We start from the raw sequence: 22,902 nt of genomic DNA, 5'->3' as shown, positions 1-22,902 counted from the left end.
CACCTCCCCCCTCCCCGGCAGAAAAAAAAAAAAAAAAAAAACAAAAAACGAAAAGGAAAAGAAAAAGCCAACCGCAAACAACTACAGGCTGGACTATCAACACATGCACCGAAGGGGAAAAAATATATAGTGTCCTGTGTAGGGTCGGCAGGGAACGCAAGCACACGCTAAAGCAAGTTGGGAAAGAATCCGAGCTAATCAGCAATCTCTTTCTCTCTCTCTCCTTCTCTCCCTCTCCCCCTCTCTCTCTCTCTCTCTCTCTCTCACTGCCCCTGAGATCCCAGCTCGAAAGAGGTACTCCACATTTTTTCATTACCAAAAATCCGTTGCAATAATCATTTGTTGCTAATTGAAACCCTTGGAGACATTTTTCCCCACCCCCTTCACAAACATGGCAACTTTTAGTCATGGGAAGCACGTTTAGTTTTATTTTATTTAAATTAAAAAAAAAAAAATACGGTTAGGAAAAGGCTGAATCTTTCACCCACGAGAAATATCAGCGAGTCAGCCCCCTTCCCCAGGATGGGAGGGGGGAGTGGGGGGAACGGGACCCCGGTACAGTGAGGGCTTGGGAAAATTTGGAATACATTATACCGCCTTTGGCAGGAGAATACTCTCCAACTAATGGATTCCTGCTCCTTTTTGTGTGTGTGTGTGTATCAGTGTGGGGGGTTTCTGGAAAGAGGGGTGGTGGTCGTGGTGGTGGGGAGCCGAGCTTTTATTTTAAGAAACTGTTAGGGTAGGGAGTGTGTCATACTTGACAAATGGAACAAACGCTCTTCCATTTCTTGCTTGTCCTTGCCTTAAAACAGGAATTAAGTTAACCACAGTGCTGCATGTTAATTGCATGTTTACTGGGCTAATGAAAATTACAAAAGGGTTTTGCCACCTCGATCGGTGATGAAAAAGTATGAAGGCGATTGTCATTGCAGCCTTCGGGGAGGGCCCGGGGGGTGGGGGGGAAGGACCGGCCACGAACAATATTGATCAGAAGAAGGATAAATCTTTTAACTGCTTGTTAATACCATAAATATGGTCTACACAAGTTTCCACTCTTGTTAAGTCTAATCAGTACATGGAAGATGGAGACATAGCCCACTTGAATGAATTTTTATTATTGCCAGAGGGGTACTTGCATCTGTGGGCTCCCTCCCCTCCTCAATTTGAGCACCCCCTCGCCCCCCCTTCCAAAATCCCCCCTTGCAGGGGAGGATCGTGAAGGTGTGCAGAAAGCACAGGAGACAAATCCAAGCTTTTTGTCCTTTCTTCATTTTTCCAAATGCTCCTTTTAATATTTTTTTTTTTTTGTAAAGCTGAACGGGTCATGGCGGGGAAAGCCTAAAGGGGGGGACACCCCTGCCCGACCACCCCCCCCCAGTCCCCCCTTTTATTCTTGAGATCTCTGAATGAAAGGCTGACCCAGTAATTCAGTTTGATGATAACCATTTTCATGCTTGAAAACAATCTGCCAAATTAAACCTAAATGGAAAGAGCAGTGGGAAAGGTAGCGAGAGCAGGGCGTTTTGAAATCCCCCCCACCTCCCCGAAAGGGATTATTTGGCCAAAGGAGGAGGGAAAGGCAATTAAATAGACTAAAGATGATTTAAATCCCAACCAAAAATAATTCCAGGGAGAAGTTTGCCCCCTCCGGTGTTGCCCAGCCCTGGATTTGAAAACTTTGGCCCAACTTGTGGCAATAGCTACAACTTTGCTCCGCAGGGGTCAGAGGTGAGGGCTATTTTAACCCTAAAAGCCTGCGAGTGACCAAGGTTGCGGCTGGGCTCGCAGCACTAATAGCCATAATTACCTCCTCCCCTTCCAGGGACATTCCTCGCAGCAGCAGTGTTAGACGCCGAATTGAAGAAAATCCTGGAGTTGAACATATCTTCGGGGGTAAATAACAGCAATATGAAGGAATTTCAGAGCTCTCCCTTTCGCTTGGGGGGATTGAAGCTTTTTTTTTTTCCTTTTTTTTTTTCTTTCTCCCCTCTTTTTTTCCTTTTTTCCTCCTTCCCCCCCCCTCCCCCCCCGCCTTGCCAGCATTCCCAAGGCGCTGGGTCTTTGTCTTAGAAGGAATGGAGTGTCTGAATGGTGTGAAAGGGACAGAGAGGGTTGCTTCAAATCGATTTTACTTGTCCTCTCTGTCTTTTCGGATCAACGCCCTTCAATGGACACATAGGTGCTCTTTCAACCAAAAACTTGTGCAACATTTTCTGCCTGTATTGGTGCTAAATACAATAAATGCTGGGCAGATTTTTTTTTTCTTTCTTTCCAAAGCAGAAAGCACCCTAATTAAATTGTTTTATATGGACAGTCAAGACAGACCAATTAAGTATGCATTAGTATAAAGATATATTCGAGAGATAAGCGCTCTATAGGAGCCCTGTCTAGGCAAGGTGTGGAAAGTGTCCTCTCGAAGAGAGCCTGTGAGCAGGGTTTCATATGGATTTTTCCCCTCCATTGCCTCCTATACTCGAGTAACGGGCTGAATAAGTTAGAGAAAAGCCATTAGTGAAAGTGGTTTCTAAACAAAGTTAACAGGTGGATGTAGCTGGTTTTACATTTGAATAACAGTCGCACATCTGTAATACACAGCCCTGGATTTATGCGGCGCCTGTGCAGGCAATGTCCATCTGCAGAGATGAACGCCTCCGACCCAGAGCTGAGGTGCAAAGGCACACGCACGGGGATAAAATAAATATCTGGGCACCTCTGTGGGCTGCAGGGCATGGTGCGAGCGAGCACACAGAGGCGATGCAGAGATCACTGCGTGGCCATTGTGTGGAGGCGCCCAGGCTGCATCAGACAGGCACCACTGCTGCCTCGGACACCACGGCGGGCGCAGCAGCTCCTGGGGTGTTACAAGGGGAGGCATTGGCTTTGCCAGCAGCGAAAGAGCACATCAGGATAAAGCACACACACATCCACACGCGAACTTCTCCTGCTGCCCGTTTTATCACTCTGGGAAAGCTCTCGTTATGGTTAACCACAGGAAACGTGCTTTAAAGCTCTTCTCCATTTCCATTATTATTATTATTATTATTATTATTTTCCTTCACTGCAGCTTTTCCATGTCGTTCAAAAAACAAACAAACAAACAAAACCACCCCAAACCAAAAAACCCCAGACAAACAAACAAACCAACAAACCACTGAGCCCCCAGCAGCCCTGCCCCAGCCTGCTCCTGGGGCAGCAGAGCCGCGGGATGCGGTGAGGAGGAGGAGGGAGGCGGGCTGCAAGTTGCTGGGGCACCCTCCATCCCTGGGCACACCGTTGGCACCGGCTGGGGCTGAGCTGTGCCCGGGGGTGCTGCAGGGTGGCTGCGAGCGGGGAATCGCCCTCTCAGAGCCGTGGCACCGCAGCGCAGAGAGCGGCCGGGCTTTTCCTGCAGGGGAACGAGGGGAGCAGAGGTTCAGGGGTGCAGAGCTGCCCGCTCTGATCCCCATTTTCCAGCAGCGCCCTGCGTGTGTCAGCCCATGCCAGGGATGTGGGAGACGGGGATGAAGGAGCCATTCCTCGCTTAGGTGCTTTAATGGCACGGTAAACAGGTTAGAAACAGACGGGTTTAAAGACTCGGTTTTGCTTTATTGGTCACCTTCGAGGATAAATCATAACAGACAGTATGGGGGGCAAAGGATTCATCTAAAGGAGATCTCAGCAAGTCACTACCCGGACAATAGTCCGCCTCCTGTTGGGTTGCGTATTGATCAGGAGAGGAGCTGAGGATGTCGCCACACTAAATATTTACTGATCACACACAAATAGCCGCGACTTGAACGATTTTCTCCTGTGAGGAGAGCAGAGAGAGAAGGGTAAATCATTTTATTAGTGTGTATAAAGCAAAGAGCACACTCTGGCTTGGAGTGTTTTAAAATGTGTCTTCAGCTGGATGAAAAGAGTTAGGGAAATCGATATGGAGTGATTAGACGAACCAGTCGTGTCAAAGAGAGAGGCTGTGAATTTCATGGATTTGGTTATACCGGGAGGGGGAAAATATACCGAAAGATTAAAGGGAGGAACCCATTGTAGCAGAGCCAATGAAAAAATAATATCTAATCAGAGCCGGCAAAGGTAGGGACGGGATAAGACCCACATTTCTAAAGAATCACATCAGCTGGAGAGGGATCAGGGACACAGATGAAAGAGGCGAACGGGGGGAGAGCTGGAGAGTAGGAGCCTAGAAATGCTACAGAGCAAATCCAGGAGAGGCAGAGAAAAGTCGCCTCTGTGGAGCAAAGCTGAGATACCACGAAAATGGGGACAAAAGGCTCAGGAGCGAGGGAGAAGGGCTGCAGTGATCGGGCGCCTGGCTGCCTTGGAGGTGAAGTTGAGGGGTGCCCAGCCCGTGTACCCACAGGCAGAGAGGGCTCTGACAGCACATCCAGCTCCCATCCGAGGGGTTTCAATCCTTCTCCTACAAGTTTGTCCTCCCCTCTCCTTCCCGCCCCCCTCCCTCCCCACAAGCAAATGTGGTGAGTAAAATGGATTTTAGCGTTTAACCACCTCATTTTATCCACGTAATGACAAGGCTCGTAATATGTAATCTACAGATTACTGCCATTCGAGGGTGACCACAAGTGGCATAGGGAAAAAAAAATTAAAAAAAAATTAAAAAATTCAGCATTTCTGCAAATGGCAAAATGGCTAAAACCAGCTCTTGCTTTAAGTATTGAAGTTGGGGAGTTGCTGCTGCAGGATTTTATCGGCTGTAGGGAGCAATTTAGCCGTGGCTCAGGTACAGCCCTGGGGTGTCTCGGCGGATTAAAGAAAACTTTGCTGGAGACAAGCAAATATCTGAGTGCCAAAGGGCAGAAAGCTGGGACTAGGGCAGGGCTCTGCCATGCCACATTGAAATACGTTCTGGGGGGATGCTCGGGATTATGATTATTATTTTTTTGCCTCGAATCCGTGATGTTTGGCCCGTGTTCACATGCTGCCTTCTCCCCGCGTATTTTTCTTTAGCAGAAAATAGGATGCGACTGCAGAGAACTAAGCCAAAGCAGCGAGAGAAAGTTTGTACCGCACTTTAAATGATGCTGATTGCTGGGAGGGAGGAAAGGCATCTCAAGCTAGGAACCGAGGAGTAAAACTGATGTGAAAACAGCTTTTCACTTCTCCTCCAAGCGCTAATTTTGCTACTGTAAACAAACACTGAAGTTAGAAACAGCGGCAAATAGCCTGCCGGGCACCCAGGGCTCAGGGACCGGAGGGGGGTGACTTTTGTTCATGTCCCGGGTTGAATTTTCCCCCAGCTTTGCTATTTTTTGACCCCGGAATCAGGGGCTGGTGGTGATTTCAGCTGTGGGGAAGGGACAGAAAGCTGGGCACACTATGAAGGTTTCAGGCGAGCCCATGGAGCGCAGGCAGCTCGGCTGGATCTGTAATGCAACAGGAAACCTCGGGACAGACCCAGCCTAATTAACAGTTTTCCATAGCTGAAGCGATTTTTAAGAATCCCAGTGGATTAGCCCAATATGTTCAGGTGTGAGGCTACGAGGGCCTATAACTCCTTCCACTATAATCTTATAACCTCCTTACCTAATTCCTTAGATTGCAGATAGGAAGAGTCTGACCCTGGAGGTCGTAAAGAGCTGGGTTTCATTAACCCTTCCCTGCCCGGCGCCGCTCCAAGGTTAACTGCGCGGGGCTGTGAGCGAGGGAGGGCGGCCGGGAGAAAGGGATTTGCGAGAGGGGTCGATCCGCCGGGAGGGCAAAGCTTAAAATGATTCCTGCTCCCTTCATTCTCTCCCTTCAGCCAAAGGAAATATGGAAATAGGGAACTTTTCTCTTTCCTATGCATCCGGAGGCGTATAAATATATAAATATATGGATATTTGTGAGACAATTCATCCCCTTCACACCATTTCAATATTATTTATTATTTAATTTTTTTTTCCCTAAACGTGGAGGGAATGAAAGATTCTAGAACCATCAGCAAAAAGCAAAACAATCTCCATCTTTAGGACCAGCACCAATCTCTTGAGCTTCTTGTCCACAGTAGAGCTGTAATCTTTAAAGGAAAAAAAAAATCTAGAAAAGCTTCTGAGACTATATTTGCCTGGGAACACACCTGGTTTATATTTTAATAGGTAGTTACATTGTATTGATTCAGGGTACATCATTGATGTTGAAAGTTAATAACTCTCAAATTATATCTATCTGCCTACATACATAATTGCATACACAGTGTAACACTGGAGGAATTTGCATTTTGCAGCACATTCTTTGTTCTTAAATCTTTTAACACACTGAGTTGTTCCTTTGAAGAAAATGTTATTGAACCACATGTTTAAGGAAAAGATGCTTCTAAACTATATGTTTAAGCAATGAAATTGTTGAGTGAAATACAGATTTCTTTGTATGTCACACAAACCTTGCCACACACCAATCTTAACCTACACATCAAACTGCCTTTTTCTTTTTCTTTTTCTTTTTCTTTTTTTTCTTTTTCTTTTTTTTTTTTTTTCTCCCCTCCCTGTTAGAAGGCAGAAATATGTGAACTGCTGAGAGAGGTGGGTACTTTTTGGTAAGTATGTTTAGATATGATCTTCAGATACATTTATTGTACTTTCAAATTCTTGGGATACTAATTGAGCTAGCAAACAATATCCCAGCTGAATGTCTCAGCTTCTTCCCTATTTAACAGGCTTTAATGTAGAAGTATATTGTAGCCATCCTTCTACCAAACAATGTGGCTGAGGAGTCAGCAAAAAATGAAAAAAACATGTTAAAACCAAATTATAATTGCTGCCTTATATCTGACTCTTCTTCCTTTCCGCAGTTCTAATGAACTCTTTAAAGTTTTATTTATTTATTTTTTTATTTCTGACTGACAGATCAAAAATAATTAGCAGAATCAGAAGCAGCCGGGAAGCTTGAAATAATGTGTCTAAATATTTCATATTGCTACTTATAATACCAGCCCTTCAGCTGTAAAAAGGAAGCATTCCCTATTTATTCTGTGGTGGTTTATAAATACAGAAGGATAGATTCTTTTTTTTTTCCCAGGGCCTGTCTCAACGATGCCATAAATAGAGATTGAGCTATCAGGAGGGAAGAAAAAAAAAAAGAGAAAGAATAAAATAAAAGCAAAACCCTGGACAGGAATAAAGACAGACAGATAAATATATAACTGCATCTGAACAATGTTACGTAGCACATTAGGAGTTGGTAAAAAAAAAAATTAAATCTATCGCATATTTATAACCTCATAATTAAAATACATTCTTATCTCTCTCCTCTGAAAGGTTGCAGCTTTCTTGGAAGTATTTTGAGTGCATATTTTAAACTCCATGTCTCGAACTGAATTAAGATGAGCTGTTTTGCCCAAGAGTAAAACCTTTGTTTACAATTTAATATTTAACTTTCAGCTGCCTACCCATCGCCATATCATTTTCTTTAGATTTTCCCTCTTTACAGTTGCAGGCTTTATTTAAAATGATGTTAGCTCATATCAAATCCTAATTTCTTATCATAAGGAAATGAGTCTATATAATCCAAAACAGTTCCCCTGGTCTGATCGAGGTAAATTGGATGAGAATCTTTCACATTCAAAGGGTTAAAGCTAAACCGAAAACTTTAAAGCAAAGAGATACCAGCAAACAGTGAAAAATGGTACATCTGCTCTCTCTTGACAAGCTTGCATTATATCATATGTAAGGAAGCCCAAATTTTTGAATCTAAGACCAGTTTTAGTTTTTAATAGGAAATAATTACATGGAACTTTATTTCCAGAGAGAATGTCCCTTCCAGCTACAGTGTTTTGCTTTGATCTAAGTATTAACTGGTAATAAAATAACCATATTTTGGATCCTAAGCATATTGATGCTTAGAGGAATGTTATGCTTTCAATCAAATTTTAACTTTAGATTATCCGAAGGTATTCATCCCTCTTTTGTCAGAAACCAATTTGCTCTCTTACTCCTACAGCTACTCACATGTGGTTTGGTACACTTTGTTATTTTATAGTGGAATTTGCACTATTGAGGTGGAAAACTTTTAGGTGGAATGAGATCATGTTCCAGCCTGGCAATTTGGGCTGTTTCTCATACAGGTCCCCAGCCCAGCCCTTCTTTACACTTGTTGTGCCCCAGCACCATCGCTCACTCTGAGGGCGACCGCCGCATCAGGATTTTGTTTAAAATATTCAGATTTTTAAAAATTTATTAATTTATTTTTTTTAAACCTGGAGAATCAATCATCTGGACCCATCCTGAACAATTAACCTCCCCTTTATATTAGAGCCCCAAGTGCAGTACTTCATAAAGACATGAAAAGGACATCCCAGTCAGCAGGACCCGAGCCCAGGCTTGTCACAGAGTATAAAAGGAGAGAGAAGGGGAGTTTTTATCTCTTTGCCCCGCCAATTCTTAATAGTTCTAAGTTTCAGTGTGACAATAAAACAGTTTTGATAACATAGCTCATGGGTTTCTCTGCCACATAAAGTTTTCTTAATAATAAAAAAGAAGAAACTTTATCCCTGCTAAATTAAAATAGGGCAGATGTTGGATATGGTTCATATTAGCCAGCCTTTCACCCCTTTGCCCCTGGCACTAAAGTTCTGACTTTTTCTTTCTACTATGTCTGTTTCTAACTGAAAGGTATTATTCCTGCCCTGGTTCTCTTCTTCTATTTATTTTTTCAGTGTCTAAAATTAAACCTATTCATTTAGTAATATACATTCTATTTCACATTGCTAAACCTGGCCAGAGAGGGGAAACGCTTTCCAAAAAAGTGATGCACCACTGACCTTAAAAGAAAACATGAAGCAGGGAAAGCTGTTCTTAAAAGGTTTATTTCTAGAGAATTTTGTAGCTCTGTTGACATTATAGGGATAATGGCTGTATTGCAATGGGCTTTCAAGGCCCAAGAGGTTTATGTTTTCTTCTGACCGTAAGTCTAATAAAATTTTAAAGGTGCACAAAGTCTCATCACTTTAGATATTTAAAACTAGTTTGAAAAATCTCTTGGGAAACATATATTATGGTGGATAGCCCCACTGAGAAAGCAGGGGATAGACAAAAAACTACCCTGAGTCCAAACCCAAATAAACCCCCCCCAGTTTTTTTCATGCTAGCTCTATGAAAATCCTGCCTATTAAACTCCCAAGGATAGTGCAGCTATTTTCTGCAGGGCTCTGCAGATAGAATTTATTGTCCATTTGGAATGATCAAGTTTAGGCTAATAAAAGGCCCTCTGTAAGCAGAAATGCCCAAGTTGATGTTTGGCAGAGTTTTCAATGGTGGAGTTTATACAGGACGGGGGCTCTGCACTATTTGAAATAACTCCCATCCCAGCAGCTGAAGATGATCTGACACACAAGCAAACCTTACCAGGCAGTGACTGAAGGTTAATCGGCGCTGCTTTCTGAGCTGGCTGCTTGAAAGCAGGAAAAAGTGAAAGCTGCTTTCTCTAGCCCTTCCCTATGCTAAGGTGCTGCTAACTTTTATGATTTTTTCCCCCCTTCCTCTTTTACTATCTGTCTTTGTGCCTGAGGGCCAGTGAAAGAACACTGCAGATTCTAGATTGCTTTCAGAGTTTCCCTTTGCTGATGATGGATTACCATGTCAATTTAAACGGCATAGGATTAATTTGTTTCAATGATTTCTCTTTAGGCTGAATGCCAGTCTTTTTTTTTTTTCTATCTCTCTCCTTGCTCTTCAGAAAAAATAATAACAACAATAATAATAAATCCTTAAACCCCCCCAAACACTTTTGAGATCCCATGTTAAAAAGACAATAATAGAAATAGACAAGTTAGGTGTAATGTTGCAACACAGTTGTAGGTTTGAGTGTTTTTATCTCGTTCTAAGGGGCTGCAGCATACAGTCAGTCACATTAAAATGAAATTGGATCCAACGTTTATTCAATAAATACTTGTCTTGTAGGTAATCCAGAACAGAGTGCTTTTGACACATAAGGACTTAATTTGTCTTGGATAACAAGTTATTAATATGGCACATTTAAACTTGCCACCTACAATAAGGTCATTTAGATCTATAATACGACTCACGAGAGAACTTCATAAAGCCAGAAACAAAGTTTGAGGCTGCCTCTGCGGCGCGGAGCAGACGCACGGCTCACGGTTTGCTCTTTTCAGAAGAAAGTTCAGAGCAAGTAGGAGCCACCCAAACCCAAATGGTGTGCATCTGCTCCTCTTTGAAAGGCAAAACGTAAATGGAGTAAGGAGGGGAGAGAGAGGGGAAAAAAAAAAAAAAAAAAAAAAAAAGAGGAACCCAAACACACATTTTTGAATGAGTAAGCTTTAAAGCTGTGCTGCGTCTGCTCGCAAACTCATCGCAGCTTTGAAAGTGAAAAAACAACATTTGGTTCAGAGTGGAAATTCGCCTGCATTTGCACCCTACCTCTTCCATGTGCTTCGCAATTTACTCGCTTTTAATAATAAGCGAGGAAGTTGGAACATAATCCACCCATAAATGTTATTGCTGTAATTTGACTGCTCTGTGTTTGTTCATGCATTAGTTGTATATGTAAAGCGAAGTGGGGATGGATGGTGGGGATCCCCGTGCAGCACGAACAAACAGAGCTCTTTGGGATTTCAACACCCAAACATCCTGCAATTGTTTTGAGTTCTGGTTTCAGACCTGTCCTAACCCTGTGGTGCCTGCAAGAGGTGCATCAGGAGGGGAATATTGTGGGAATGCTGCTCGGGACGTGTTTGGTGAGTGGCAATTCAGTCTCCACGCTGTGTCCCTGAGCTTTGTTATTCTGCTTTTCTGTGCTAAGCTCCTGGTTGCTCTTGCCCTGGCAGATTCTGTCTCTTTAAGTAACTAAATCTCATTTTTAAGCTATTCCTGGGAAAAGGATGTTACACATGAGTAGAAAAATGCAGGCAAGAAAGGCTAATTGAATGAAAAGAGAGAATTAGGTTAAAAATAGAGTACAATCTAGTATCACATTTTCACTAGTGTAACCTGAAATGAAGGTGTCTCCAAGTCCCCAGCGATGCCAGAGTGTTTAGATGTTGGGCACAGATGGAGACACCTATTGAAATGTGTCTGAAGAAGATTAATAGGACTTGTCAGTGTTGGGAAAGCACTGCTTTGCTGTAAATTTCTACTAGCACAAGATGAATTACCGATGAATGCTCAGTTATCAACCCCATCACTATCATTGGACACTAAATCAAATTGAGCAGTTATCTACAATCAGAAAATTTCTTTTAAAAGTAGGCATACACCTTTAGGCTTAAACTCTTTAATAAGACAATATCCTCGATGGTATGTGTGTGTTCACAAAAAAGATATGATTAAAAGTTTCTATAGAAAAAGCTTCTGTTCAGAAATGAACTCCAAGTTCAGTGTGAAATCAGGGCTGTCAAACAATAGAAGATACTCAGAAAATGCTGGTTATATAATACAGAGTTCTGATGGGGGTCTGATCCAAAATGGATTTTCATGCGTGTCATTAGATTTTGGATCCATCCCTATTTATGAGAGGTTTTTTACAATCTCTGCTCTCCCCTTATTTATGGTCATGATAAACACACCCCTTCTCTCTACCTTAAAGACTGAGCATCCAAATCATACATTAATGCAAAACAGCCATCATGACTCAGGATATATGTATAATAATATTACCACCCCCTAACATATTTAGGAAATAACAACTTAATATAATGAACTACGTGATGAAAGAGTCAATGAATAATATTTTAGCTGAGAATATTTCTTTCTCTCCTTTATGAAAGGGGAAACTGTCACGAGCAAAACTACCACAAGCATTTATCAGCCCACTCCTGAAGAATATTACCTGCATTTACCATCTGATGCTGCTGATGACAATGATATTAAATAAGCACTGCATACTTTTAGTTTCTAGGATTTCTTTCCTGCTCACACAGACACTGCATACTATATCCAAGGAGATTTATCATGGTGTGTTTTCCAAAGTCAATTTTTCCCTTTTTTTAGAGACAAGGGCAGTCATTTGTGTTTAGGGAGGGAGACAGGTACAGAGCCTTTATCTGATCTGCGTCCCCAGCCACCAGCACCTTCTTAATCGACGGCAGACCCCCACTCTGGAGGATCTGGCCCTGTCTGGGTTATTTCTTAGCCAGGGAATGTTTCCTTCCCTTCATCTCCTCATGTCTCACCTGCGATTCACTTTGTTTTTTGAGAAGGGAATAACGCGCTGTTTACCACGCAGCCCGGTTTCAAAGCCTTTGTGCGCTTCTCATCTCCAGCCAAAGCTTATTATTTACCACCCTAAAAATCCACCAGGGTAAGGGATAGCAGAAGTTATTTTCCTCGTTTTTACACCCCAATTTTCTCACAGCAAATGCCCTGCATTAGGAGCAGATCCCACTCAGATGGAAGTTATTAACTTTCAGCAGAATGGGGCGATTTCAGCCAGACACAGCCTGTGCCCTTCGAACACGGTCGCTTTGCAGCATCCCTGTGTTTATTTTTTTTCTTTGGAGGGCATGATTCTTTAAACATATTTGTTTTACACAGAGCAGCAGTTGAATCCTAACTTTTTTTTTCCCCCCACAAACACGTAAAGAGAATATTAATAGGGAATATTTACAGAGGTGAGTGCAGCATGAAGCTAGTTAGGTTGTAGTAGCTGAGAAATATGAACTAGTGAACATAATCCATAAACTCCATTTGGTTACTATAATACTCCAATCTGTATTTATTACAACCCCACTCTGATGCTTATACAACTGCAATTGCTAGATTTATACACTCTAATGATTTCACAATAGGAAAAACCTGTGTCTTTATCTTTCTTTTCCTGTCCAAAACAACCCCTTCCCCATATACTTCAGGCTTCTCCGGACCTTGTCTGGGTTTAATCACAGGCTTTGGGACAAAATGTGCATTATTAAGAAGTATAAATATTTTCAGAAGCAATCAAAGGGTTGAAAGATTGATTCGGCATGTAGATTGGATTTAATTCGAAGCAGCTTTGTTCTAATGAGGACTACTGGGATACAAAGACGGCAGCCGCTTATGGCCACCAGTTGGGAACTTCCACGCGCTGCAGCAACCTGTCAAGAATTCCAAGGAACTGCCAGGTACTGAGCAGAGAAGTGCTGGGGAGGATGCTGGTCTATTGTTTGCAGCCTCCTTGGGAGGCTGGGTTAAGATTTCATAAGTCTCTGTTTTACCAGAATGACAATTCAGCTTCCTGCTGCCCACAGGGACAAATCCTGCAGTCCCTTGCTCGGGGGAAATCCCTATGGACTTTGTGGGTGGCTTTGCCTTGAGGGAAAGGTGGCAAAGCTTGGCTGAGCCTCAACTCCCAGCCAAGTTTGGGAGCTGTGTAGCAATTTGTCCTGCTCCCAGACCTGGCTGCTTTCACTGTGATTTGTTCCATTCAGTTTTGCTATCTGCACTTCTAGATGTGGTGGGACCTTTTCGCATAGGGAGGTGTTTATCCCTGGGGAGAAGGACAGCTCTGTAAGGCTTGGAAGCTCCTGTCCTTGTTGGGTGGCCCAGCAATGTCCAACAAAACATTCTTGGGATGATGCTGAACCAGAGGGGACCCTTGACTGCTTTCCCCTCAGACCTAGAAATCCCCAACAGCAAGATGTGAGTGTGGCCCTGGGGGGTGTCACGTCACAGGTGCTTGGTTTCCCAAATGCCGAGCGTACAGTCAGAACCACAGGACATACAGGATCAAACACGGACCAGTTTCTCTCTCCCCTTAGCCCCCCCTTGCCTACTTTTGTCCATAAAAGCAATAGAAAGAGAGAAAGCTTGAATTTTCTGAACTGTTTCACCCATCCACAGCTGGAATTCCAAAGCGAAATGAAAATGCCTTTAAAATCAACCCTACATGGGAGCCTGAGAGAACAAGTTTTCCTTTGTTGTAGGGTATAGTATTATTTGCTGTAGGTTTTTGATATACATTCTAAATTAGGCCTGCAAAGGAATGCTTCATCTTTAATTCATCACTCTCAGCTGAAAGAGATTAGCAATGTCTAGCACGCACCCTTCGTATGGTGCTGACCTCATCAAGTATGGCCTGAAATTAATTAGCCTCATTCATTCCAAATGGAAAAGGATAATGGAGCTGCATTTTAGAGATGACCATCACAAATTGTATGCAGCATATTTAAAATCTTTCCCCCCTCGCTCCCCTCCCCATTTAAAAAAAAAAAAACTATGTAGATTAAAATTCTTTCCAGAACTTGCAATATGTCGGAGTTATCGAGGCATTAGGAGCAGAAACCATTCCGTTTTTATTTGTGGAACTGGGAGCCACATTTTGTATGTGTGGCTGTAAAAGCAGCAAGCCCGTCTTAATGGCAGAACACCTGGAATTAATTTGATATTTCCAGGTGCTCTGGCAAACTGGGACATCAAGCACTTGATGTTTAAACATTCTTCCACTGGCTTGCTTAAATCAATATGAAAGTGGTGTCCCTTTGTCATTCATACATGCAAAGTGCTAGCACAAACTCCAGCTTGGCTTCAGAGTCCTACATCACTCATAATCTAATTAGAAATCAGAGCAGAGCTGAAGCAGCATTCTTTGTGGATTCTTGGGCAGCAAATAGGGATACTTGTCTTTTGTTTCCCTCCTCGATTGCATCGTTCACAAGCTTTCACACCACATCTCTAAAGGTGGTTAGGTGCCTCAAGATGTTGACAGGCATGAAGGACAAGATTATTTAGGTGCCTAACCCGGGTGATTTCAAATGGAATTAAGCAACTGGATGTTACTGGGCTGGGAGGGGGGATGGTGGTGGTGTGGGGATGGGGGGGTGAAAAAAAAAAAGCGGCCAGTGCATATTAAAAGCTCTAATTTGTTGTCCTAAACTCTAGCAATGTGGGTGATGTTTTTGCAGGGTAAAATTGCCTGCAGGGTACGTTTGCTGAAGCCTGTTAATTCCTCCTGAGGTCAGCGGGTACCGGGTGCTGGGCAGCACAGCCTCTCCTGGCCGGGCGCGGTGGGCTCCGGCTGCTTCCCAAGAGACAGGGACAGTGATGAAGAACGTGGGATTTCCCACAGGAATCTGGAAGACGCCCATGTCTAAGGCAATGGTGAGGATTGGGCCAAAATCCAGCCTTGATTCCTTCACTCAAGTGACCCTGTGCTGACCCATGGCTGCCGATGGATCGCAGTGATGTGGACCTTCCTCCCTCCCTGCCTCCCTCCTCGCTGCCCTGCATCAGATCACCAGGAACACCTGAGAGCACTGTGAGTAAGAGATACATTTTTTTTTTTCTCACACAAGCAATTCCTTGCAAAACTTCAGATTTTGAAATGACAAGGTCAAAATGGCTCATATCTGCAATGCTGGGGCTTGGGGAGCATTCCTGCAGTTGTTACACTCAGGGCTGGAAACACAGGGAAAACATTTTGTGATATGCACTATAATCACCTCATACCCAGAAAAATGGAGAATTAATTATTTCTCTTTTCACACAAACAAACATTTATCTTCCAAAGACTCCATTCATTAAGAACTGCCATTGAATCCAAGATTGAACCTATTGTTATTAATCCTAAATGAATTCAAGTTTGTCTACCATGAACAAAGCTGCTCGCCATCTGATAATCCAAATTTGCTCAGGAAAAAAGAATGAGCAAATGTTAGAAGCAGCAGGTGAAATCATACCACAGTTATTAAGCCTTCTTTCAGGGGAAGCACAGGATAGATTAAATTGTTATGTTAGGCCATGTTGTGAGTCCACGTCAATTTTGTCTGAGATCTTATCTTAGCTCAGAACTGTTTCCTCCTAAATTAAACAATGTTGAAGACATGAGAAGTATATTGACCCAAAGATTCAAAACTTTGGATTCAGCAGACTTCTGATCTTTTGTCCACAGAGTATCAAGTTGTAGAGCTGTGGAATATTAAATAATCATGATTATCTTCAACTTGCCCAAGTTCATTTGTCATGCTGGGACGCTGGCACAGATTCTCCTTGCTGGTTTTTTTACAGAACCAGGCATTGATTTTGCCTGCTAGCTTGGTATCATGTGCCACTGACCTTATAGACTGTGGTCCTATCCTAATATTAAGTCTCATGCACCAACTGTGGGCTGTAATTCCATCTCTGGTTCTCTTCACCTCTCTTTTGCAAACACCATTGCCCAATAAAGCAGCAAACAAAAATCTCACAATCAAAACAACTGAATTATGCTGGTATACTTTGATTAGCTCTTATCAGGCACAGGCAGTTCTTGAGATTCAGAAATGCAGTGGAATTCACCTGGGATAAGAAATCAAATTTAAAAATGAGCTGAACAGACATTTTAGGAATACGTAAATTTCTAAATAAACCGGCTTTTTAATTCCACCTGTTCTATATTAGAACAAATCAATATTGTCTGCACTTGGAGATGAGTTTCAGCTGTCATAATTAAATATCATCCTGCTTCTTGCAGCACAGCCAAACAAGGATTTTACTCTTGACACAAGAGTTTCCTCAAGCAGGGATGACTCACTTATTGTAGTGGATCCACATAGTTCCATCATGTTTAGAAAACAAATCTCTACCAAAAAACACAGCACGATTCATCCCTGCTGTCAGAGCACTGAAGAGATGGAGTATTAGAAGAAATAATATACTTTAAATGCTTTTTAAATGCAAACATAATGATGATACATTAAATAATGTGATCTACCCAGCCGGACTTCTAATTCTCTACATGCAAACCTCATGTTCGTTCATCACTTTATTCTCTTCAGCTGTGATGTTGGTTTTTGGTAGACACCAACACAGAGCCATAAGTTTGAATGGGAAGGGAAACAAGGACAGTGCAAAGCTGTATATTAACTTAGACAAGTAGGATGTCATTGCCAGCCTGAATTTGTTGATGAAACCAGGCATTAAGCAAGCAAATCTTCAGCCACTGAAGCACAAATTTGCTGACTTTAAGTAATAACATCCAGGAGATGACACAGTGGATTTACACCAGCAAGTAGCCATGGACTAATAATGGCCACTCAGCCCTGACAAAATAACGAGACAAAATGGAGATTCACCTCTCCCCTAAAAAGAAAGATTTTGTTTTTCCCTATTCTACTCTCATTTCAAATGTTCAAGGATCTGGGTTTGATCTTCTTTGAGGATGGGGAAGGACTTTTGTCTCTGAAGAAGGGAGCTCATGGAGTCACTTGGTCAATCCCCATTTGCACCCAGCAGAGATCATGGAGATGCTCAATGGCACAAAAAGGCATCAGCTCCCAATCTGGGTGCTGAGTGTGAGGCTGGGCCTTTCTGGGGGCTGAGGTTTGTGTCCATTTGTACCAGATACTGGTGATCCATAGTGGTTTCACCTAAATCCCTGGACATTTCAGGTCCACATGCACATGGTGACTTCACATGCTGAAAACACAAGTGTGACCAGGAGCCATCATAGTTCTTTGTCCCAGCTAAACTATTTAGCCCCCCTTCTGCAATGTTTTCTTTCCATACATCCTAATTCTCCCATCCTTTTCCCCTAATAACAACATAAATGAGGACTCCACAGGTGTAATTACAGTAATAGTTCTTTTACTGCAAATCCTGGAAGCCTGTAACCTGTAATTCACTTTTTCTGATAGTCTCCTATTCCAACACTAGACATGTTATTTTAAAATGTCTAGGACCTGAAAGCTAAATTTATAGTGATAGATAATAGTAATGGAAACCAAGCATCCTCCTTAGCTCAGACTTTAGAGCTGTGCTATATCTCTTGGCCAATTGTTGCCTTGTTCTCCTAGAAATATCATACCCACCCCTCCCACAGTGATTCAAACATCAGAGTTAAACTGAAGAGAGCAAAATACATACCAATTTGTTTATTTTAAAGTATGAACCTATAAAAACTCAAGACATACTAACATGCCATGTCTCTTTTTGAATTCTGGGGAAATTATTGCTTCTCCACAGTGAATCTGCCATATTTCTGATAACAGGAGTTACCCTTCTTTTCTAGGGATGAACCATCACGAGACCATGATCGGAAAGCAGGGGGACCAAGCACTCAAAGGTGGCTGATGCAGCTGGTTCCCTGGCCCTGGGCTCAGCTCTTGGTCATGGCACAAGCACCAGAGGCCAGAGGTGGGGACTCTTTCTGTCTTGGCTACTCCTCATCAGTGCTTTGAGCTGCAGGAAGCCCTGAGAACCAAGGAAACACGAGTGCACCACCAGGGATTTGCTCCTCTCTACACCTGAGGCACAGCACAAAGTTCCACCCTTTGCTTCTGCAGGTAGGAGCTCAGTCTAATTTACAGATTTAAGTTTTAGTTAGAAGCAAGGCAATAATCCTAAAATAACTCATGCAAATGGTCACCCTCTTCTAGAACTGACATTTTTTTCGTCATTTTCTCTCCATTTTCTGGGTGAAGCAGCCATGCTGGCACGTACCCTACTTGATAGCTGAGAAGAACAAACTGACAAATATTTTTAATATGCTGCAGCTTATCAACACCCCAGTGAATAAAGGGCAAATGAGATTTTCCACTGGTTATTCATAGATCTACATGGAAATGCTGATAATCTGCCATTTAGTGCAGAGACTGGACAGAAATAAATCACCAGATAAAATACAATATTCCTAGTGAAATCCTTTATGGAATGTGTTCTTGTCCCAAACCCCTCCTGGAACAGGCACAGCAATGCTCCCTGAGACCTGGCAGCCCTTCTAAGTGAGCATATGGTCTGCTCAGCTCTCTCAGTGCTGGTGCAGGGTGAGTAAACACACTGAACTGTCAGAGCAAACAGGGGGCTCTTTAATAGCACCAAATTCTGTGCCTGCTTCAAACTCCATCACTACTCCAGAAATGGATTTCCCCTCTCTGCTGGAGCGTGCGCTGTTTGCAGGAAGGGCAGGAAAAAAAAGTGAGCGAGTTTCCTTGGATGGTGTCTGTGACCATCTCCCATAAAGCTGTGGAAGGGTTTTGGCGTGTCAAAAGTTGCATTTTCTGGGGATGCTACATCACCTTCCTCGTTCTTTTGAGACGTCCCCTGATGCATTATAACTTGCTCAGTCATTGGAATAGAAAGAGGGGCCTGAAGGTAAAAATCCCAGTGTTAATCAAGGCTGGCAAAGGGCAGAACATCAGCTGCAGTAATTGTTTTTGTGAGGGAGTCAGCAGAGCTGGGCTCGTCGGCGCTGGCAAACAGATCTGGTCCTGCCTCACACGGGCAGAACATTGCCCTGAAATCACTGCAGCAGGGACCGGGCCAGGAACGAGCAGCTAAGTTGCAAAGCAAATTAATTCCTGCCAAAAAAGTTCAGCTATGCTCAGAAGTATGTAAAGTGTCTGATTTGAGAAGTGTCAAGTAGCATTTGTGACCAATTATCCAAGATGAAGGGGGCAGAGCTATGTTTACATGTACTAATCTTCAGCCAAAGTTTGAAAACTCTAATTCATGGACACGCATCAAATTTCCTTTCCAGGCTTGGCATTTGCCTGTACGCACGCATGCACATTGCTCGGGGATGACAGGAAAACATGATTATGACTTGCAAATAATACAAATAAAAAAAAGAAAAAGCAAGAAGAGCTGCCATGCAGCAGCAGCGTGGTAATTAAACCTGTACTGTGATATGCAAAAAGAATCATGGACCACTGTATGGGTAAAATAGCTTTATCAGCTGTGCTGAAATATGATGTGTGGTGTGTCTGTATTGTTATTTTTCCACAACCTGTGAAGTCCTGGGAAATGATCTACACAAAAGAACAAGAAGTAAAAGCTGCCTCTGCCATCTTCTGTTTAATTAACAGAGGTATACCAATTTAATGCAATTAATCAAGATAGGAGGGATTAAACAGTAACTCAGCTGACAATGACAGAGTTAGCATTGCTGTGGCATGAGAAGGGCTGCAAAATGAGACTGGTGACTGGGAACACTGTGAGGAAGAGCAAGCTGGCTGCAGTTTTGGGAGGTTTATGCAGATGTATTGAAATTTAGGGGCAGCTGATTTTTCATGTGGCCAAGTGTTTATCTGCCCCTGCCCTTTCCTTTACCCTCTCAGACCTTCCAGGGTAATCCCCAGAGTGGCAACAACTTTTAAAGCGATTCCTCTTTCTTCTAACAGATTCCTGATGCTAAAGGTCTGACCTTAAAATGAGCAGTGCATAGGGCAAGAGTGGGTACTGCAGTGAGCTTCTGGCCTTCAACCCTTCCAAATACAGCTATTTTGGTAACCAGAACACTATATTCACCATGGGTGAGGGAACAGAGCCTTTCAGTGCAGGGCTCCTCAGCACATTAACTCTCTCAGTGCTGGATTCTGGGTCCCTGTGCAAGTTGCCTGTGCCTTTTTAAGACCATAAATGCAGATTTGCAGAAGCCTGCGGCATTGTGTAACTTCATGGTTGTGTTTTAGTGCCCGATGCACCCAAAAACTGGACAGAGTCCTGTGGATTTCCGTGTGGATCTGGGAAGGACTGTAATCACACGCAGCTGAGAGTAGCTCAGACGTGGATTTCTGGTTGGCAGGAGAGGCACAGCCTGGTTTGCTACAATGCAGCTGTCCTCATTAATGTTCCTCAAGCCCTGATGTACTGGGACCGCCATGGTTGGGTCAGAAGATGGCTGAGTTTTCCAGGCTCGTTCTCTTGTCTTCAGAATGTTAAATTGGGTGATAATGAGTAGTAACTGTGTCCTTTTTTATGGTGAAGTTGACACTTGCCTTCTAGTAAACAGACACAGAGATGACCCTCCTCATTTCGCACAGGTCACCAAACAGCCCCGGAATGGTAGGGGTTATTGGCCATTTACCAAACTCTGTTTGACTTGGGTTCATGGGTGAGAGATGAAAGGCTCTATATTGCATTACCAATCCCTGGGGCCAGCCAGTCTCCCTAAAGAAGCATTTCATTTAGCAAGGCAACTGCTGGCCCATGGGAATCCGAGACTTGGGAAAAAGAGGACACAGTTTCAATTGCAAATGTTTCCTCAGGGCAGATGTCTTAAAGCCACACAGAAACTCACTGCTTCAGTGTCACAATAGTTGCTCCAGGACACTTAATGACCAGCAGATTTTCCCCTTTAATTAATCTCCCCTTTTTCCCAAGAAAACATCCGTTGGGTTCCTTGTGGTGTTTCTGCCTCTGCCCTGCTGCTTTGTCCATCTCCCTGGGGCAAGACCATTGCAGCAGTTGTGAACTGTTACCTTTTCCAAGAGCTTCAAAATTGAAACAGATGAAGCAAGGAGCCCTGGTAACACACTTAGAGGTTTTGGGCTCTTGGGAGGAGAAATGAGTACTCCTGAAGCGTCCAAATATTTTCCTTACCCTAGAGCAAAGATGCTGACTGATTTTCTTGGTTATAGTAGAGTGGTCATTGCTATTGGGGTAGTCCAAGTGATGCCTTTTTTACAGATAATGGATGTAGTGATTGATGGCTACAGGAAGAAGAATATTTGATTCAGACCAAGAATTCAACCCAGACTTGTCCTGATTTTCCTATGATCTGAAAATCCAGTGTTGTTCCAAATTCATTAATTCTCTTTCAGTTTTCCCTTCACTGTTTGTGATGTGAGTCATGAGATATTCAGAAGTTGCATTTGTTGCTTGATAGTTTTACATCATGATTGTAATAGTGCATCTGCCAAGTCAGCAGGTCCTTCTCTGTGTTTGTTTATTTGTTTACCACTCCATTTCCAGCAAGTTCTTGTTACCCAATTCCTGCTGGCAACAGAGGAAGAGGCACAAGTCAGCTCAGAAAATGAACGACTAGAAGGTAAGTGAAAAGAATAGTAAACACAGGCCATTCATGTAACAGGATCTGATTCATTTTTATGCCAGGGAGATTTTTTAAATGGGACTTCTCCCAGTGGAGAGCTCTCAGTGCTCAAGGCCTGTTTCACTGCAAAGACAATACATAATTATTCTGGGCTTATTATTATTTTTTTATCACTGTTTTTCTGGTTGCAGGGAGTGAGGGCAGAGATGAGATCAGGACCAGATCATTGTGCAGCACACAGGGCTGCAGGACCCTGTGGAGGTAAATGCACCCAGGCTGAAGGTTCAGGTGACAGGTCTGAGATGGGAGAATCCATCAAAACCCAGCAAAAATGGAGACTCAGCCTCCTGAGCTCCTCAGTCCTGGGCTCCTGCTGCTTGCTGCTTTCAGCATCTTTTCCCTTCACACTTATTTTGAATCACCGAAATGACGAATTGAAAAAATGTCATGTCATTTGAAGCACTCTTTATTGTATTTATAGGAAACAGATTATCTGTTCTCTGAGGATAGTGGAAACCGAGTATGATGAGCTCATCTGGAGAAAATGTAGGTTGGGTGTGACAGAGAAACTTGTGTTTTATACCTCAGTGACATCTTAATTTCTGGTTTTGGTATGACAGACTCAGTGATACTGAACCATGCTGGTTCCTGCTTTCAGGCTGGGGTCACAAGTTTGACTTGGAAGAAGGAACTTCCATGCAGAGATGTGACTGCAGTGTGAATGCTGTGCCAGGGTAAGAGAAATTTTGTTTAATTCGGGGTGAATACAATATGTAAAGTCCATACAAAGTCTGTTATTCATCCCAGCCTAGCTAAACTGCATTTGACCACTACTTGTTCAACCAAGTAAAATATACCTGGGTACCACAGCAACACTTGCTCTATTAATATTAACATTAATATTATTTTGCCAGGTCAGCCCTTTAGAATTTAGCATTTAATTCATAAAGGATTCTATAACACATCCCCAGTTGTGCTCTCTCTCTACTTCCTGATGATTTCGGTGATTTTCTGTAGCCAATTTATATTTTAATTAGTTGTAACACTTCTTTACTTTCTAATTTGAACAACTGAGACTTTAAAAATAAAGAAAAAGCTAAAAAATAACTCTCAAAGTCTGAATGGATACTCATTATAATTTTCTGTTCAGTATTTGCAGGTCCTGGGTTATTTCAGGTGATATTCTCATGTTGACTGCTCTGTGTTAGCTCTGCTCAGACAGAATGCAGTGACAGT

At 42.8% G+C, this 22,902-nt stretch overlaps 1 long non-coding RNA gene across 10 annotated transcripts in view; it reads left to right on the top strand.

Annotated features, from left to right (window-relative positions):
* LOC131088850 (uncharacterized) overlaps nt 1-22,902 on the top strand; it is a 36,295-nt gene that overhangs the window by 3,922 nt on the left and 9,471 nt on the right. For 3 of the 10 annotated variants that reach the window (XR_009115179.1, XR_009115172.1, XR_009115180.1), the window contains exons 1-6: nt 6,477-6,526; nt 12,794-13,042; nt 14,822-15,174; nt 17,905-18,178; nt 21,588-21,663; nt 22,148-22,400. This is a non-coding gene — a long non-coding RNA (uncharacterized LOC131088850). Of the gene's footprint in view, nt 1-6,476; nt 6,527-10,199; nt 10,682-12,793; nt 13,043-14,821; nt 15,175-17,904; nt 18,179-21,587; nt 21,664-22,147; nt 22,401-22,902 lie in introns of those variants that run through there. The other 7 variants (XR_009115181.1, XR_009115177.1, XR_009115178.1 and 4 more) reach the window with 7 other exon arrangements.

This window comes from Melospiza georgiana, chromosome 13 (genome assembly GCF_028018845.1).
Source record: "Melospiza georgiana isolate bMelGeo1 chromosome 13, bMelGeo1.pri, whole genome shotgun sequence".
NCBI lineage: Eukaryota > Metazoa > Chordata > Aves > Passeriformes > Passerellidae > Melospiza > Melospiza georgiana.
The sequence above is the reverse complement of the archived record's forward strand: the minus strand, read 5'-3'. Positions and strand labels throughout refer to the sequence as shown.